The 20183-nt window shown below is 37.0% G+C and overlaps 1 pseudogene; it reads left to right on the top strand.

Moving 5' to 3' along the window:
* The first annotated feature begins 816 nt into the window (after positions 1-816).
* LOC122735267 lies at positions 817-2733 on the top strand (annotated as a pseudogene).
* The last annotated feature ends 17450 nt before the right edge of the window (positions 2734-20183 follow it).

The following is a 20183-nucleotide window of genomic DNA, read 5'->3' as shown; positions in this document are numbered from 1 at the left end:
ATTAAAGATATTTAAGATAATCTTATTGTAATAACAAATTGCATTACCTATATATAAAATGTTTTAAGTTCTGCAAAGCATTTTCTTCATCACAATTCTGTGAGGTAGGTACTACTATAAGCTAATTTTCATGCAGCTCATAAATGTTAGGAAGTAGGAATATCTCCTAGTCCCCCACCCCAATCTCCTGCCTCCTGACTCCATGATCAGCACGTTTCCCACTAGATCATGTTGCTTCATTCTTTCTAGGATCACTCCATCTAGATCTTTTGGTTAAAGGCTAGATTCTGAGGCTCTAAGATTAGGGAATTTTAGAGAAGCAACTCTCTCACCATTTGGACACATGACTGCCCTTTCATTGGCAGATACCATGTAAATGAGAGTGTGTGTATGCTCATGCCTCTCTGAGGTTGGTTCCAGGGATTTGACAGTGTCAAGAAACTCTCCTATTGGGGGTCAGAGACAAGAAAGCACATGACCATCATTAATATCCTCACCCGGCTCTCTCTCTCCCGCTCCTGCCCCTTGGCTCTGAGGCCTCCCACCCCCACCCCCACCAAAACAAACCAAACCAAACAAACAAGCAAACAAAAAAAACCCTAAAAATTAAGCCCTCCATGCGAAAGCAGAAGACAGGACTGGGCCGCGCGCAGAGACTACTACCGATGCATCTGGGGTTTGGCATGAGAGCTCCGGGGCCCAGAGAGGACGAGAGAGACCTTTGCCCCGCGCCGCCCAGCCCTCACATGTCCGCTGTCCGTCCGCGCTCGGAAAGAGTTACTCCTGGCGCGGCTCGGGGTATTTGGGGGTGGGGAGATGATCTCTGCTGCCAGCAGTTACCCCATGGCCTCCCTGTATTTCAGTGACTTGGACTCCGATGTCACCGAAGCCATGCTGTATGAGAAGTTCAGCCCAGCGGGACCTGTGCTCTCCATCCGGGTTTGCAGGGACAGGAAATGTTTTCATTAAAAACCTGGATAAATCCATAGACAACAAGGCACTTTACGACACCTTTTCCGCATTTGGGAACATCTTGTCCTGCAAGGTAGTGTGTGATGAGAATGATTCTAAAGGCTACGCATTTGTGCACTTTGAGACCCAGGATGCAGCAGATAGGCCATAGAGAAGATGAACGGCACGCTTCTCAACAACAGCAAAGTGTTTGTTGGTAGATTCAAGTCAAGGAAAGAACAGGAAGCAGAACTGGTTGCCAAAGCTAAGGAATTCACCAATGTTTATATCAAAAACTTTGGCAATGATAGGGATGACGAAAGATTGGAAGAACTTTTCAGCAAATAAGGTAAAACTCTTAGTGTAAAAGTGATGACTGATCATAGTGGAAAATCCAAAGACTTTGGTTTTGTGAGTTTTGAGAAACATGACGCTGCCAATAAGGCAGTTGAAGAAATGAATGGAAAAGACATCAATAGAGGGCAGTTTCGTGGCGTAGTGGATAAAGCACCAGCCCTGGATTCAGGAAAACCTGAGTTCAAATCCGGCTTCAGACACTTGATATACTTACTAGCTGTGTGACCCTGGGCAAGTCACTTAACCTTCATTGCCCCTCAAAAAAAAAAAAAGAAAGAAAGAAAGACATCAATGGGAGAATGATATTTGTAGGCCAGGCACAAAATTAAAATGGAAATTTGAGCAGCTAAAACAGGAGAGAATTAGCCCTACCAGGGAGTGAATCTCTATATTAAGAACCTGGATGACACCACTGATGATGAAAAATTAAGGAAGGAATTTTCTCCTTTTAGATCAATTACCAGAGCCAAGGTGATGTTCGTGGAGGGGCAAAGTAAAGGGTTTGGGTTTTGTTTGCTTCTCTTCCCCTGATGAGGCTACCAAAGCAGGGATAGAAATGAATGCGCATCCTGGGCTCCAACCCTTATGTGTTGCACTTCCACAAAAGAAAGACCAGAGAAAAGCCCACCTGACCAATCAGTATTATGCAGCATATTGCTAGAATGAGAGCCCTCCCTGTCAAGACAATCATTAACCAGTTTCAGCCAGCTCCTGGAAGGTACTTCATGCAGGCAATGCCTCAGGCTCAAAATAGACCTTATTAATCACCTAATTAAATAGCCCAAATGAGACCTATTCTTCGATGGCAGCAAGGTGGGAGACCTCAAGGCTTCCAAGGAGTGCCAAATACCATTCACCAGTCTGGGCCACGCCCAACTCTTCGCCACCTAACTCCATGCAGTAATGCCCAGGCTTCTCGAAGTCTCCTTACTATACATCAGCTAGTGGGAGTACCTACTGATATGCCAAATTTGTTTCCCAGACCCTCAGTAGCTACTCCTGCACCTAGAGCCGTTGCTCCATACAAATATGCTGCAAATGTCCGAAGCCCTTACCGATCCATCCAGCCTTTGCAAGCGCCTCAGCCAGCAGTCCATGTGTAAGGCTAAGAGCCCCTTACAATGTCCATGCTGGCAGCATCCCTGTGATCTTCCCTGCTAAATGATTGTGCATGGTTCGAATCAGGGGGAACAGAAGCAGATGTTAGGAAAGCGTTTGTTCCCCCTGATTCAAACCACGCACAATCATTTAGCAGAGAAGATCACAGGGATGCTGTTGGAGATTGATAATTCAAAACTGCTGCACATGCTGGAGTCTCCAGAATCCCTCCGGTCAAAGGTGGAGGAAGCCGTTGCAGTATTACAAGTTCATCATGCCAAGAAGGAAGCTGTTCAGAAGGTGGCAGTGGTTGCTGCTACCTCATAGACCAGAGAAACTGGATACTCTGAAGTTAAATAGCCCCTTCTTAGATGTTCGCTCTACACGTGAAGACTTCTTCATGGTACTACAGACTGAAGAATAGATGACAGAGCTGCTGCCATTCTGGATGTTTTTTCTTTGGGAAAAATCAATTTGAAAGGTCAATTCTTAAAACCTAAGAAGTTTTTCAGTGGTCAGAATTTGCAGGTTCCTTGTATGTGGCCTGGACCCTGTTAACGTTTCATTTAATTTTATTTAATTTTTCTCTTTAAAAAAAAAAAAAGCTTTTCTGACAGTATTTTTGTTTTGGTTTTATCGGGAATTGGTTTTATTTGAAGCATCCAATTTACAGAGTCTGGAAAAGTGTTTCTCAATAAAGAAGTAAAACCTCCAAAAAAATAAAATATACTCACCCCCACTTCCAATCTTCTGTCCTTGACAAGGCCTTGCTCTGTTCTTAGCTCTGTTGAACTCTGAGGAAAACAGGAAAAAGAAAAAGAGGCCTGAAAATATTAGAGCCTCCCTTTTCTAAAAAAGCACAAAGGGATGGATTCTCTTCAACTAGTCTAATATAATAAATGACAGTGTTAGCCAACTAATTTATTTTGGTGGAAGTTCCCACTGGCAAAATCCATCCTCTGGGAGATACCAGGCTAGGGTGTATATTCATGCCATTTCTAGGAATATATACTCTAAAGTCTCTTATAAAGGCTCACCGCTATGTAAAATCATCAAGACATGGAAGAACACTCCTGATAATTGTCTTGCACAACTAAGATGGTATATTTCATCTAATAATAAACTCAGAGGAATCTAAATATCATGATAAATAAGCAATAAACAATTGAATTATAGGTTGTATGATCAACTCTGTGTGTGTATGTGTGTGTGTGTGTGTGTGTGTGTGTGTGTGTGTGTGTGTGTGTGTGTGTGTATACAAGCTATAGCTCCAGAAAAATCTAAGTTCCTTGTGGCCACAGATTGTTCTATTTTGTTTCTGTCTCCACATCTCCTTACTCTGTGCTTTCTTTGCAATAAGTAAGCACTTAATAAAAATTCTCACTTCAAATTGTTTTGTTTTGTTTAAGGACTTAAATATCTTAGAAACAAGTAAGAATCTAAAGTTTATTTAGAATTTTTGTGTGCCAAAACTCTGTTTCTAAACCTAGGATACCTCCACGTACTTTTCTCAAATAGCTCAATATATTTAGACAATACATTTCCAGATTCATTTACTTAAGTGCACCATATATTTAGATTTCCTTTTTTTTTTGGTGCTTCCTTATCTAATGGAAGAGTTTGACCACTAGTTTGTTTCTGTCCTGTTATGTACTTACACTTGGTTATTAATCAGTTTCAGAAACCACCTTATATAATTAGCATTTATCCCACCCTTAATTGTTTTTCTCTATCCCCAGTCCCTAATGAAGTATGTGCCTTATAGAAGTCAGCCCTGGGTATGCACTCTCCAAGCTATTTTGTAAAGCTGCACTTCTAACACAATCTGTGATTAATCAAGGCCAGAAGGCAATATATAGATTTTCTCCACCCTTTCCTAGCTATATGTACTCCACCACTCCTTTTGCCAATGGATTGTCTGTTCTGTGCCTTTTGAAAGTCTATCCTGGGCTTTCATTTCTTTTAGAAACCTGCTCTGGAGGCAGCTAGGTGGCGCAGTGGATAAAGCACTCACCAGGATTCAGGAGAACCTGAGTTCAAATTCGACCTGAGACACTTGACACTTACTAGCTGTGTGACCCTGGGCAAGTTACTTAACCCTCATTGCCCCGCAAAAAAATTTAGAAAGAAAAGAAAAGAAACCTGCTCTCTTAGATACTCAATATATCATTCTCTAGGAACTACTAGTATCTCCTTGCATTACCATTGGAGTAATCATATTGTTATATAAAGCAAAAGATGAAACCAGAGTAAAAGAACTTTGGAAAGGGGCCATTTAAAGTGAGATTACCAGATTGACAGAAGAGTTTTCTGTCCATATTAAAGAAACAAAGCAACCCCTTTTGACCATAATAAATTATGTGAATTAATTGGGCAATTCTCCTCCCCCAAACCTAGAAAACACCCCACACAGGCCCAGCCAATGGGATGGCTGCTCTGACAGTCACATGACTGCCCTCACTAGGCTTCCAATCATTATAATTTTGCCAGGCCTATGTAGGCGTTGGCGAGTGGTGATGACTTGAGGTGCCAGCGCCATGGCAACTGTTACAACCAGTGGGTGGAGCACCGTGCAGTTTGCGGAGCCCCAGGCGAGTGCTATCCGAGGCATAAAAACCTCAAATAACGATTAATTCTTTATAGTCACTATAGCAGAGACTGATACTATGACGTTTATAGTACAATATCCAGGGGCAAGAACTATGGAAATATCTACGGTATATGAAAGTGTTGGGCACGTGGGGTGGAATCCTGTGAAAAATGTCAAAGGAGGAAGCACAGATCTGCGAGCCCATTGAATTGAACTCATAATTGAAACCAAGAAGGAAAAGATTGTAAGATCAGAAAATTTAAAATCCATGAGATAAAATAAATGGTTCGTTTAAAAAAAAAACCTTAGAAGAAATGAGGAGGGGGTGATTTATAATCAGAGGAGTTAGAATTGGAGAAGATAGCTGCCTCTCCTTCTAAGAGTTCAGGAAGGAAATAAAGGTTATTTACGTAAAAGGATATCCATTTATTGGTTCCATTCAACAAGACTTTCTCAAGTGCCAACTTGTGGCAGCTGCAATGCTAGCCACCGGAGAGCCAAAGACAAATGAAAGTTAACAGTAATCTTGTAATTGTCAAATCCAATGTCTTTTTCTCAATCCTCAATGTTCTTGATCTCTCAGAGGCATTTGTGACTATTTACCACTTTCTACCCCCTTGATATTCTTTCTTCTTAGGAGACTGAGAAGTGTCATGAACACTGAAATAGAAGAAAGTATTGAGAAACAGAGAATGATTGACTGTCAAAGGCTGCAGAGACATCAAGAAGTATGAAGACAGAAAAGGTCATTGGATTTGGCAATTAAGAGATCATTGGAAACTTTGGAGACAAGTTTTAGCTAAATGATTGAAGTCAAAAGTCAGACTGCAGAATTAAGAGAGGGAGAGGAAAGAAAGTAGAGATGTTGAAGGTAGAAGGTCTTCTCAAGCTCTTGATCTAGAGATGAAGAAGATCTAGAAGTAATCTAGTGCAATTACATTTTACAAAGGAGGAAATAGACATTGAGTAGTTAAAAGACTTTCCAAAGGTCACGCAAGCATTAAGTAGCAGAATGATATCACATAGTCAGAGATATGAGAATACGAGGCCACATTTGCCAGCATTTATTTTTTTTTTACAGAATGTCCTTTGATTGTCTTGCTTGTTTGTTTTCTATACATTTAATTATGCTTTTATTCAATTGAATGAATAAACACCTTAGTGTTTTGATTGGTATTGCAGTAAACATGTACATTAATTTTGGGTGTATTGTCATTTTTACTATATTAATGCAGCTCACTTATAAACACTGAATGTTCTTCCAATTATTTAGGCCTTCCTTTGTCTTAGTCATTGTAATTTTATGGTTGTCATTGCATAGGTCATGTGTATTTCTTGGTAGGTTAACTTCCAAATAGTTGATGATTTTTGTTATTGCAAATGAGATTACTTTTTAAAAAAATTATATTTTGTTGATCTTCACTGCTAGTACATAGTAAGTCAAATTATTTTGTGGGTTAGACAGAGTGATATTTTGTCTCTCAATTTTATTTTTATATTCATCCTATTGGGCACTACAATAACAACTAAAGAATATTATTTGGTCCCTCTACCTTAGCATTTTCACAAAATTGTAATTTCCTTTTTGACTATTCATTTGGAATAAATTGTTATTATTTCAAATGTATCCCAGTAACAACAATAATAATAACAACAATAATAGCAACTAACAGTTATGTAATACTCACTATAAGCTAGGCATTATATTCTCTTATAGTTACTATATCACTTGATCTTCATAACAATCCTCCGAAGTAGGTGCCATTTGTTATTGTTCAGTCATTTTTCAGTCATGTTCTACTCTTTGTGAACCCATTTGGGATTGTATTGGCAAAAATACTGCAATGGTTTGCTATTCCATTCTCCAGTTCATTTTACAAATGAGGAAACTGAGGCAATCAAAAGTTAAGTGGCTTTTCATTTAGGAAATATCTGAGGCTGGATTTGAACAGTTTTCCTGACTCCAAACCCAGACTCGTTTTTCATTGTACCACCTAACTCCCCCTATACTTTGCAAACTCCTCTAATAATTTTCAAGTTCACATTCTAGTTTCTTCAGTAGAATTATAAATTTGAGGAGTTTGCCAGTCTGGTTTCAAGGAAGAGAAATAGAGCCTTACACTCACCTATTTCATTAACTATGGGGTATGTTTAATATATAAACCTCAATGGTAACAAAACCATGAAGGTTACAAGACCTAATGACCTGGAATGATGGACCAGGCACTTTACTGAAGAGGCAGAAAAGCATGCCTGCTTTGGTCACATCTCATCTATTTACTAGCTGTATGACTAATCATAGGCACAACCTCTTTGTCTCAGTTTTCTCATCTGTAAAATAAAGATTACAGTGCCTATCTTGTAAATTTGTCATGACAATCAAAGACAAGTTTGTAAAGTACTTTGTAAACCATAAAGTAAAATCTATATCTATGTTTATATCTGTGTCAACTATTAGCAATATTCTTGTTATTATTATTCATCTAGTGCTCATATTTTTAAATGAAGCTCATATGGGGAGGCGGAGCCAAGATGGCGGAGAGGAAGCAGCAAGCTGCCTGAGCTCTCTTTCTGTTCCCTCAAAACGAACATTAAATCAAGCCTCTGGACGGATTCTGAAACTACAGAACCTGCAAAGAGACAGAGAGACACAGTCCTCCAAACAGAGATAATTTAGAAGACTTCAGGAAAAGGTCGGTCTGACTCGGGCAAAAGGGAGGCCCAGCGCAAGGCAGCAACCCAGCACCACGGGGGTCGGGGCAAGTCAGCAGGAGCTGCGGGCCACAGCCGGACAACTGAGGCTCCCGGAACCTGGTTCAAAAATCTGGTGGCCAAGAAGGACAGTGGAAAAACCTACCTGCACTGGCCAAGAGGGCCACGAACGGCAGGATCAGACGCCGGGGTCTGGCGCCTGGCTGGCCGAGCACAATCAGACAGGAAGTGCAGGGCGTGGGATCTCCACACACCATAAAGGCCTCAGAGTAAAAGCCCAGTCACACAGCACCTATACCCCTGCACAAGAAGCCCAAAACAGGGACCCTGGTGCCCCCAGAGCAGACCTCAACTTAAAGAATAAATAAATAGGCTGCAATAATGAGTAAGAAGCAAAAAAGAGCCCTCTCCATTGAGAGCTTCTGTATCAGTAGGGAAGAAGCCAACACAAACTCAGATGAGGACAATAGCCTCAAATTGGCTACATCTGAAGCCTCACAAGGGAAGGTGAATTGGTCGCAAGAACAAAAAGCCTTCCTGGAAGAGCTCAAAAAGGATTTTAAAAATCAATTGCAAGAGGTAGAAGAAAAAATGGGGAGAGAAATGAAAGCAAAACAAAGAAACTATGAAAAAAGAATCAGCAGCTTGGAAAAGGAAGCTGAAGAAAACAAAGCCTTAAAAAATTCATTTGGCCAAATGGAAAAAAAGCTGCATAATCTCACTGAAGAAAACAATACCTTAAAAAATTCACTTGGCCAAATGGAAAAAAAGGTGCATAATCTCACTGAAGAAAACAATACCTTAAAAAATTCACTTAGCCAAATGGAAAGAAAGGTGCATAATCTCACTGAAGAAAACAATACCTTAAAAAATTCACTTAGCCAAATGGAAAGAAAGGTGCATAATCTCACTGAAGAAAACAATGCCTTAAAAATTAAAGTGGGACAGTTGGAAGATAAGGAATCCATGAGACACCAAGAATCAGTCAAGCAGAATAAAAAAAATGAAAAAATAGAAGAAAATGTGAAATACCTCATTGGAAAGACAACTGATCTGGAAAACAGATCGAGGAGAGACAATTTGAGAATCATTGGACTGCCTGAAAGCCATGACCAGAAAAAGAATCTAGACACCATATTCCAGGAAATTATTAAGGAGAACTGCCCTGATATCATAGAATCAGAGGATAAAATCATCATTGAAAGAATCCACCGATCACCTCCTGAAAGAGACCCCAAAAGGAAAACTCCAAGGAATATTGTAGTCAAATTCCAGAATTATCAGGTGAAGGAGAAAATACTCCAAGCAGCCAGAAAGAAGCAATTTAAATATCATAGAGCCACAGTCAGGATTGCTCAGGACCTGGCAGCTTCAACATTAAAGGACCGCAAGACTTGGAATATGATATTCCGGAAAGCAAAGGAGCTTGGATTGCAGCTGAGAATCTATTACCCAGCAAAAATGTGCATTTTCTTTCAGGGGAAAAGATGGACATTTAATGACATTGGGGACTTTCAATCTTTCCTGGTGAAAAGACCAGAACTGAATAGAAAATTTGATCTCAACATACAAGACTCAAGAGAAGTTTAAAAAGGTAAACAGAGGGGGAAAAAAAAAGTTACCCTATTAGGTTAAACTGTTTATATCTCTACACAGGAAGATAATATTCATAACTCTTAAGAACTGTAAATGTATTTGGGCAGAGAGAAGGACTTTATATAGAGGGTATAAATATAAATTGTCTTTGATGTGATGATACAAAAGAATTAAGGGGATAAAAAGGGAGTCTATGGGGAGGAGAGGAAAGGGGAGGTGGAATGGGATGAATTATATCATATGAAGAGGTGGAAAAAAACCTATTACAATAGAGGGAAAGAAAGGAGGGGGGAACATGGTTTCAACCCTATTCTCATTAGATTTGACTCAAAGAGGGAATACCATATACATTCATTGGGATAAAGAAACTTAACTCATTCTTTAGGGAAACAAAAGGGGAAGGGAAAGGGGGGACATATATAAGGGAGGACAAAAGCAAGGGAGAAAAGGATAAAGAAAAGAGAGGGGGTGATAAAAAGGGAGGGCAGATCGGGGGAGGCAGGGGTAAGAAGTAAAACGTCGGTGAGGAGGAATAGGGTGAAAGAAGGGGGGAAAAGTACAAAGGGGGTAAATAGAATGGAGGGGAATAGACAGTCAGTAATAATAACTGAATGTGAATGGGATGAACTCTGCTATAAAACGGAAGTGAATTGCAGAGTGGATTAAAAACCAGAACCCTACAATATGCTGTTTACAAGAAACACATTTGAAGCAGAGAGATACACACAGAGTAAAGGTAAAAGGCTGGAGCAGCAGGGGTAGCAATCCTTATCTCAGACAAAGTACAGGCAAAAATAGATCTCATTAAAAGAGATAAGGAAGGAAATTACATCTTACTTAAAGGTACTATAGATAATGAAGTAATATCAATATTGAATATGTATGCACCAAGTGGTATAGCATCCAAGTTCTTAGAGAAGTTAAATGAGTTACAAGAGGAATTAGACAGTAATACTATACTAGTGGGGGATCTGAATCTCCCCCTCTCAGAATTAGATAAATCTAGCCAAAAAATAAATAAGAAAGAAGTGAAAGAGGTGAATAGATTACTAGAAAAGTTAGACATGATAGATGTCTGGAGAAAATTGAATGGGGATAGAAAGGAATATACCATTTTCTCAGCAGTACATGGCACATTTTCAAAAATTGACCATGTATTAGGGCACAAAAACATCATAGTCAAATGTAGAAAGGCAGAAATAGTAAATGCATCCTTCTCAGATCATGATGCAATAAAAATTACATGTAAGAAAGAGCCAGGGAAAAGTAGAATGAAAATCAATTGGAAACTAAATAATTTCATTCTAAAGAATGAATGGGCCAAACAAGAAATCATAGAAACAATCAATAACTTTATCCAAGAGAATGACAATAATGAGACAACATACCAAAATCTATGGGATGCAGCCAAAGCAGTGCTTAGGGGAAAATTTATAGCTCTAAATGCTTACATGAATAAAAAAGAGAAAGAGGAGATTAATGAATTGGCCATGCAACTTAAAAAGTTAGAAAAAGAACAAATTAGAAATCCCCAATTAGACACTAAATTAGAGATCCTGAAAATTAAAGGAGAAATTAATAAGATTGAAAGCAAAAAAACTATAGAATTAATCAATAAAACTAAGAGCTGGTTTTATGAAAAAAACAATAAAATAGATAAAATATTGGTTAATTTGATTAAAAAAAAGAAAGAAGAAAACCAAATTACCAGTATCAAAAATGAAAAGGGTGATGTTACCACCAATGAAGTGGAAATTAAAGCAATAATTAAGAAATATTTTGCCCAACTGTATGCCAATAAATTTGACAATCTAAATGAAATGGATGAATATTTACAAAGATACAAACTGCCCAGGTTAACTGAAGAGAAAATAAAATCCTTAAATAAACCCATATTAGAAAAAGAAATTGAACAAGCTATTAATGAACTCCCTAAGAAAAAATCCCCAGGGCCAGATGGGTTTACGGGTGAATTTTACCAAACATTTAAAGAACAATTAATTCCAACATTATACAAATTATTTGGAAAAATAGGTGAAGAAGGAGTTCTACCAAATTCGTTTTATGACACAAATATGGTGGTGATACCAAAACCAGGCAAAGCAAAAACAGAGAAAGAAAATTATAGACCAATCTCCCTAATGAATATTGATGCTAAAATCTTAAATAAGATATTAACAAGGAGATTACAGCAAGTGATCACCAGGATAATACACTATGACCAGGTGGGATTTATACCAGGAATGCAGGGCTGGTTCAACATTAGGAAAACTATTAACATAATCAACCACATCAATAAGAAAACCAACCAAAATCATATGATTATCTCAATAGATGCAGAGAAAGCTTTTGACAAAGTACAGCACCCATTCCTAATAAAAACACTAGAGAGTTTAGGAATAGGGGGAGCTTTCCTTAGAATAATAAACAATATCTACCTAAAGCCATCAGCAAGTATTATATGCAATGGAGATAAATTAGAGGCCTTCCCAATAAGCTCAGGGGTGAAACAGGGATGTCCATTATCACCCCTATTATTTAATATTGTTCTAGAAATGTTAGCTTTAGCAATCAGAGAAGAGAAGGGAATTAAAGGAATTAGAATAGGCAAGGAGGAAACAAAACTATCACTCTTTGCAGATGATATGATGGTATACTTAAGGAATCCTCAAGAATCAAGTCAAAAATTACTTGAAACAATTAACAACTTTAGCAAAGTAGCAGGATATAAAATAAATCCACATAAATCATCAGCATTTCTATACATGACCAACAAAGTCCAGCAGCAAGAGATAGAAAGAGAAATTCCATTTAAAGTAACGGTAGATAATATAAAATACTTGGGAGTCTACTTGCCAAGACAAACCCAGGAACTCTATGAACACAACTACCAAACACTCTTCACACAAATCAAATCAGATCTAAATAATTGGAAAGATATCAATTGCTCATGGATAAGCAGAGCTAATATAGTAAAAATGACAATACTGCCTAAATTAATTTACTTATTCAGTGCCATACCAATCAGACTACCTAAAAATTATTTTATACAGCTAGAAAAAATAATAACAAAATTCATCTGGAAAAACAAAAAATCAAGAATATCCATTGAAATAATGAAAAAAAATTCACAGGAAGGTGGGTTAGCGGTACCAAACCTGGAACTTTACTATAAAGCGGCAGTCATCAAAACTATCTGGTACTGGCTAAAAAATAGAGTGGTAGATCAATGGAATAGGCTAGGCTCAGGAAATGCAGTAGTAAATGACACTAGTAATGTAGTGTTTGATAAACCCAAAGACTCCAGCTTCTGGAATAGGAACTCAGTGTTTGACAAAAATTGCTGGGAAAACTGGAAGATAGTATGGCAGAAATTAGGCATAGACCAACATCTTACACCTTATACTAAAATAAGGTCAAAATGGATACATGATTTAGACATAAGAGGTGATACCATAGGTAAATTAGGAGAGAAAGGAATAGTGTACCTATCAGATCTTTGGAAAGGAAAACAGTTTTTGACCAAACAAGAGATAGAGTATATTATAAAATGCAAAATGGATGATTTTGATTATATTAAATTAAAAAATTTTTGTACAAACAGAAGCAATGCATCCAAAATTGGAAGGGAGGCAGAAAGCTGGGAAACAATTTTTGAGGCCCGTGCTTCTGATAAAGGCCTCATCTCTAAAATATATAGGGAATTAAATCAAATTTATAAGAATCCAAGTCATTCCCCAATTGAGAAATGGTCAAAGGATATGAACAGGCAGTTTTCTGATGAAGAAACCAAAGCTATCTATTCCCATATGAAAAAATGCTCTAAATCTCTAATGATTAGAGAGATGCAAATTAAAACAACTCTGAGGTACCACCTGACACCTATTAGATTGGCTAAAATGACAAAAAAGGAAGATAATAAATGTTGGAGAAGCTGTGGGAAAATTGGAACACTAATGCATTGTTGGTGGAGCTGTGAGCTGATCCAACCATTCTGGAGAGCAATTTGGAATTATGCCCAAAGGGCGATAAAGCTGTGCATACCCTTTGACCCAGCAATCCCACTTTTAGGTCTTTTGCCCAAAGAAATCATGGAAGGGGGAAAGGGACCCACATGTACAAAACTATTTATAGCTGCTCTTTATGTGGTAGCAAGGAATTGGAAGTTGAGGGGGTGCCCATCAATTGGGGAATGGCTGGACAAGTTGTGGTATATGAATACAATGGAATACTATTGTGCTGTAAGAAATGATGAGCAGGAAGAGTTCAGAGAAACCTGGAGGGTCTTACGTGAGCTGATGATGAGTGAGATGAGCAGAACCAGAAGAACATTGTACACAGTATCATCAACATTGAGTGTTGACCTACTGTGATGGACTATATTCTTCTCACCAATGCAATGGTACAGAAGAGTTCCAGGGAACTCATGATAGAAGAGGATCTCCAAATCCAAGAAAAAAAAAAGAAAGAAAGAACTGTGGAGTATAGATGCTGATTGAACCATATTATTTCTTTTGCTTTGGGTGCTGTTGTTTTTTTCTTTCTTTCTATTTTGAGGTTTTGCATCACTGCTCTGATTCTTTCTCTTGTAACAGGATTAATGCAGAAATAGGATTAATGTTATTATGTGTATATATGTGTGTGTGTGTGTATATATATATATATGTATATGTATAGAGATATATAGATATAACCTATATCAGATTACCTGCTGTCTAGGGGAGGGGGGAGGGAGGGGTGGGAGGGAGAAAAATCTGAAATTGTAAAGCATGTATAAACAAAAGTTGAGAACTATCTTTACATGTAATGGAAAAAATAAAATACCTCATACATTAAAAAAAAAAAAAAAAGAATTGAATGCAACATTCCAGATGTTGGGAATGTTGTTGTTAACTCAAAAAAAACCCAAAAAACAAAAAACAAAAAAAATTAAGCTCATATGGAAATGATGATAGGGCATATCCCTATCATGATATTTTTAATATTTAATATCATATGATTGATTTTACAGGCAGATAAAATGATTGTCTTTTCTAATTAAATAAAAATAGGGATAAATTAATCTTCTGTGTCCTCCCAGAAAGCATCCTTGTTGCAAGATCCAACAACTACAGAAAGGATGAAGGGCAAGATGTGTCTTTATCCTGTCCTAAAATTATTTTTTTTCAGGCAAAGAAATCAAAGCTATCTATAGTCATATGAAAAAATGCTCTAGATCACTATTGATCAGAGAAATGCAAATTAAAACAACTCTGAGATATTACCTTACACCTATTAAAATGGCAAATATAAAAAGAATGGAAGATATTATTTGTTGGAAGGATTGTGGGAAAACTGTGGTGTTAATTCACTGTTGATGGAGTTGTGAAAAGCTTCAACCATTTCCCAAAAAGAGAAAAAGACCTAGTTGTACAAAAATATTTATAGTAGCATTTTGTGGTGGCTAAGAATTGTAAATCAAAGGAATGCCCATCAATTGGGGAATGGAAACAGGCTTTGGTGTATGATGATGATGATTGAATATTATTGTGTTATAAGAAATGACAAGCAGGATGATTTCAGAAAGGCCTGGAAAGACTTGTATGAACTGATATATAATGAAGTGAGCAGAACCAAGAGAACATTGTGCACAGAGAAAGCAATATTGTTTGATGAAGAACTGTGAAAGACTTTATTCTTAACAATACAGTGATCCAAGACAATTCCAAAGGAATAAGCTGAAACATGGTATCCATCTCCAAAGAAAGAACTGATATTGATTGAACACAGACTGAAGCATGCTATTTTTCACTTTCTTTCATTTTTTCTTTTATTCAAGTTTTCTTATACAAAATGACTAATATGATGTTTTATATAATCATACATGTATAACCTATATCTAATTGCTTACCACCTCAGTGAGAGGGGAGGGGAGGGAGGAAAGAAAGGATAAATATCAAAACCTAAAACTAAAAATAAAAATGTTTATTACTTTAAAAATTTAAAAATAAAATAAAATTCTATTCTTCTCAAACAAGCAGGAAATCTTTGACTTTTTTACTAAACATTTAAAGACCAATTAATTCTAATGTTAAATTAATTATTTGAAAAAATAAAGTCCTCCTAAGTTATTTCCATGACATAAATATTGTTTTGATCCCCAAACCAGGGAGAACAAAAACAGTTAAAGAAAACTATAGGCCAGTTTCCCTAATGAATATTGATGCAAAAAAATTTAAATAGCATGCTAACAAGGGGACTGCAGCAATATATAACAAAGATTATACACTATGACCAAGTGGAATTTATAACGGGCATGCAGGGCTAACTCAATATTAGTAAATGTGTTAGCATAATTTATAACCATATAAATAAGAAAAACAACAAAATTTATGTGATCATATAAAAATGCAGAAAAGCTTTTGATGAAATGCAACAAATGTAGAAGAACAAAAGGTCAAGAATATAAAGTGAATCAATAGATGAAAATGTGAAGATAGCCTAACATTACCACATTTCAAACTATATTACAAAGTGCTAATCATCAAAACAATATGAGACTGGCTAAGAAATTGACTGATCAGATTGGCTAACATGACAGATGATAAAGGGGATGTGGAAAATATGTACACAAATGCATTGTTGGTTGAGTTGTAAACTAATCCTACTATTCTATAGAAAAATCTGTAACTATGCCCAAAGGGCTATAAAACTATACATACACACTGACCCAGAAATACCACTACTGTTTCCCAAACATGCAAAGAAAGGCAAAAAAAATCAAAACAAAAATAAAACCAACCCCTGCTCTCAAGAACTTCATGGACAGGTGGCTAGATGGCACAGTGAATAAAGCACTGGCCCTAGATTCAGGAGGATCTGAGTTCAAATCTGGCCTCAGACACTTGACACTTACTAGCTGTGTGATTGCCCCGAAAGAAAGAAAGAAAGAAAGAAAGAAAGAAAGAAAGAAAGAAAGAAAGAAAGAAAGAAAGAAAGAAAGAAAGAAAGAAAGAAAGAAAGAAAGAAAGAACTTCATGGTTTATTGGGCAAGACAACATACAAGAAAATATATACAAACAAAATGTCTACAGGGTCAATTGGTGATAATGTCAGTAAAGGGACGGGGCACTAAGATTAAAGAGGACTGGAAAAGGCTTCTTCCAGAATCTGAGATTGCAGCCGATACTTGAAGAAAGCCAGGTTGTCTAAGATGTAATAGTAAGGAAGGAGAGAGATGTCCTAAGTGTCTGTCAAATATAGAATTTGAACCCAAGTCGTCCTGATTTCAAGTCTAGGACCTTGTGCCTTCTGACATTACTGTTATTAGCACTAGCAGTGAAGAGAATTGGAGGTTGAAGAGAATCATTTAAAAAAAATTATATTGCAAGAATTTTACAAAAGTGTTATTGAAATTAATGTGCTCTTCCACTACCACAACCATGCCTGAATACCATGAACTTAGTGAACCAGGATGCAGGGGTAGCAAAATAAGAAATTCTGACTCCCCCCTCCCTCCAGATTGCTGTAAAGATTTACATGTGTAAATGCAGTGTGGCAGCATTCTACCTCTGACAGGAGGACAGTGGAAGATGATATAGTACAAAGGCTCCAAGAAGCCACTACATTCTATTTTTAGGCCAGAACATGATTTAGCCATAATGTTCAGGTGCCCTGAAGAAGAAAATAATGCAAATGCTAATAGGCATCATCTGTTTGGGGTCTCAGTAATCTTTCCACTAAACTCCCTTGGCTCTCTTTCACCTCCAGAATGTGTCTGTCATTCAAAGCCCTGCCCAAACTGCCTGCCCCTCCAATTTGCTGGTCTTCCTACCTTTAAACTTTTAACCCCTCCGTGTACTTTTAGATCCAATGACACTGTCTTACTTGCTGTTATTAGAAGGGGAGCCTCCATCTCTCAGGACCAGATACTAGACGTCCCCCAAGGCTGGATGCTCTCTGTATTCAGCTCTACTTTCTGGCTGCCCTGGCTTTCTTCACAACCCAGTAAAAATCCCCCATTCTACAGGAAATGTTTCCTAATTCCCCTTAATTCTAGTGCCTTCTCTATGTTATTTCTTGTCTGTCCTGTACATATGTTTTATATAGTTGTTTGACAAATTTCTTCCCTTTTAGATTGTGAACTCCTAAAGAGTGGGGACCCTGCCATTTTTTGTATCCTCAACACTTAGCACAGTGTCTAGCAATAGTAGGCATTTAACAAATTTATTGACAGACTGACATTTAATTTTATAGGTTCATAATCTGAATTTAGCATTTTTTTAAAGTGAGCAAAACTTATTGTTTTATTCTTTCTAGTTAAAGGTTAGAGGGAAGTAGAGTTGTGTCCATGTGTGCCATCTGGTGGCTATTTCATCTAACTGTTGCTTACTAAGTGCTAAGCTCTATTATTTCTATACTCCTAGACCATTGTAAAGATTTTCAATTTTAGTCTGGAGATTCCAGTTCTCATAGGCACTAATTTCTCTTCTATACCAGATTTTACCTGCTATAGAACCTTCACTGATGTCTGTAATGGACTAAAGAACATTTCTTGCCATTGCTGATAGTCTACCTTTTCTCATTTTGGGGGGTGTAGGGGGTGAAGAAGGGGTCTACTGGCTCACAGAGAATATGCTGAGAAGTCTTGAGTACAGACATTTTTTCTTTTGTTTTCTCTTTTTTTCCCCAAAGTTTTATATGATCTAAATTCCTCATATACGATTTCAGGCATCCACTGCTCTATGTGTGTTATTCTGAAATTGGAACCAATTTTGCTTAGGCCTCCTTTGCATTCAGAGACAACATGGCATATTGGATATAAATCTGATTTTGCATTTAGGAAAATCTGGGTTCAAGTCCTCTGTTCAACACATACTGGTGGTCTTAATATGTGAAGGTAATTTAACCTCCAAGGCTGTAAGTTACTAATGAGTTGTTAATCTGTATCAGTGAAGAAGGTTTCCATACTGCTTTTCTACATTGATGAACTCATAGGCTTAGGTCATGCTACCCATCCAAAAATGTCTCATATATGATTGAGAAAAACAACATTGAATCTAATGATTTAGTGTAAGAAGTTTCTGGCTCCAAATCTTCAAAGCGAGTTACAAATATTTGATGTATTCATTTTGCAATATTTAGATATGATAGTAAATCCTTTTGCAAATAGTTTGCAATAGACATTCAAACTTTCTTTTTGTCCAGTTAGTTCTCTATTGGCCCAAAATGTATTTGCTAATGTCCTTCTTTTCTTTCTCAGCGCCACCCACCCCTTCTAGTATTCCTCCTATCCATCTGCTAAGAGAATTCATGTATTTAATCCTTAGTGGGCACTGAAGAGGTTCAGAATTCATCTGCAATCCAGATTATTATTGGAAAAGAAAACAAAGGTAAGATGAAAAGGAAATTGACAGCATTCACTTTCTCATCAGGTTTTTGAACCATGAAGTCTTAGAAATAATTTCTTACAAAATCCATATCAATAAATATTTCTAGGCTTTCTGGGGATTATTTTTCTATAACTCCTGGTAACAATGACCTAGTATAATATTGCTATGATAAATACTGTCTTTTTTTATTAAGAAATCTGCATAACAAAACCATTTGAAACTTTATCAGCTTATATCTGGTTGAATTCATGTGGATGGATTTTTGTTTCCACTAGTGGATCTCAGCATCATTTCTTAGAGGCAAACTATTGCTATTATCATCAATCAATTCAATGGCATGTACCATCGGTCTTTACCAGTTCTCTAAAAAGTCTGTGTGGCAGCAGGGTACAGAGATGTCTGGGAAATTATGTGGAAGTCTAGATTCCATAAAGGCAAAGCTAAGGTTCACCCAGCAGAGCCAGGCCTCCCAGGGTCAGGGCCCTATATTCCTCCTTTTTGTCAAGGAAGTGTTAATATTTCTATGGCTACTCTAATGTGATGGAACCTGTGTTTCATTGATATTTTATAGATTTCTTATTGAAAACCCTCTAAATGTGTTATTACCCTTGGTACTATTCAAAAATTGTACATGAAGACTGGCAGAGTAAATATATTATTTTCTCTAAATAAAGACTTTCTATTGAGTTTTGATGCAAGGACAGCAGTACCTTGACAAAAACACAAGTATAACTTGCTTAGAAATCCCTGTGGTATTTGTAATTATCACATTGTTCTTTGCTTTTATTTGACCTGTGGATTCAAGTTCAAAATTGTCCTTCTCCATTTTTTAATTGTCAGTCATTAAGAATTTTATATGTATAGAGCCCAGATGATCATAATATTTTTTACAGAAAGTATGAAACAAAACTAGGTAATGTGCTTTTCAGTATTCTCACATAATCTAATGTCGTCCATTTACACAAAGTGATCAGTACGTTTTTGTGAGAATACCTTTCACTTGAGAGCCATATTCAGTTCTACTTAGGAGAGAAGGCTTTAATGTTTGGCAGAATTATCACAGGCTTGCACTGTACTCATGAAATATGACATCTTTTATATCATTTGTTCTTGACATTATTGAAGCTGTAATGATTTTCCATCTATATATCACTTCTCCAGCATTATCATTTTATTTGGGTCTATTTTGCATATTTCCTATGTATGTGAAGCTATTTGTGAGGAACTGAGTCAAAGGCTTTGAAGTAATCTATAAAGGTAGCATAAACACTACAGTGTTTTCATTCAGCATGTTCTATGATTACCAAGTTCAATACATCTTTACAATATTTAGAATTTTTTGGCATGCTTTTAAATTTTTTTTAGACAATATATTGTTTATTTGTAAGTCTTTACAGAGTTTGGAAAGTGATACAATATTTGAATGCTTTGTGTGAAGTCCATGAAAAACAAAACTGCCCTATATTGTGAGGCAATAACGGCATTCTCATCTTAGAATAGGCTTGTTA

This window comes from Dromiciops gliroides, chromosome 1 (assembly GCF_019393635.1).
Source record: "Dromiciops gliroides isolate mDroGli1 chromosome 1, mDroGli1.pri, whole genome shotgun sequence".
Taxonomy (NCBI): domain Eukaryota; kingdom Metazoa; phylum Chordata; class Mammalia; order Microbiotheria; family Microbiotheriidae; genus Dromiciops; species Dromiciops gliroides.
The sequence above is the reverse complement of the archived record's forward strand: the minus strand, read 5'-3'. Positions and strand labels throughout refer to the sequence as shown.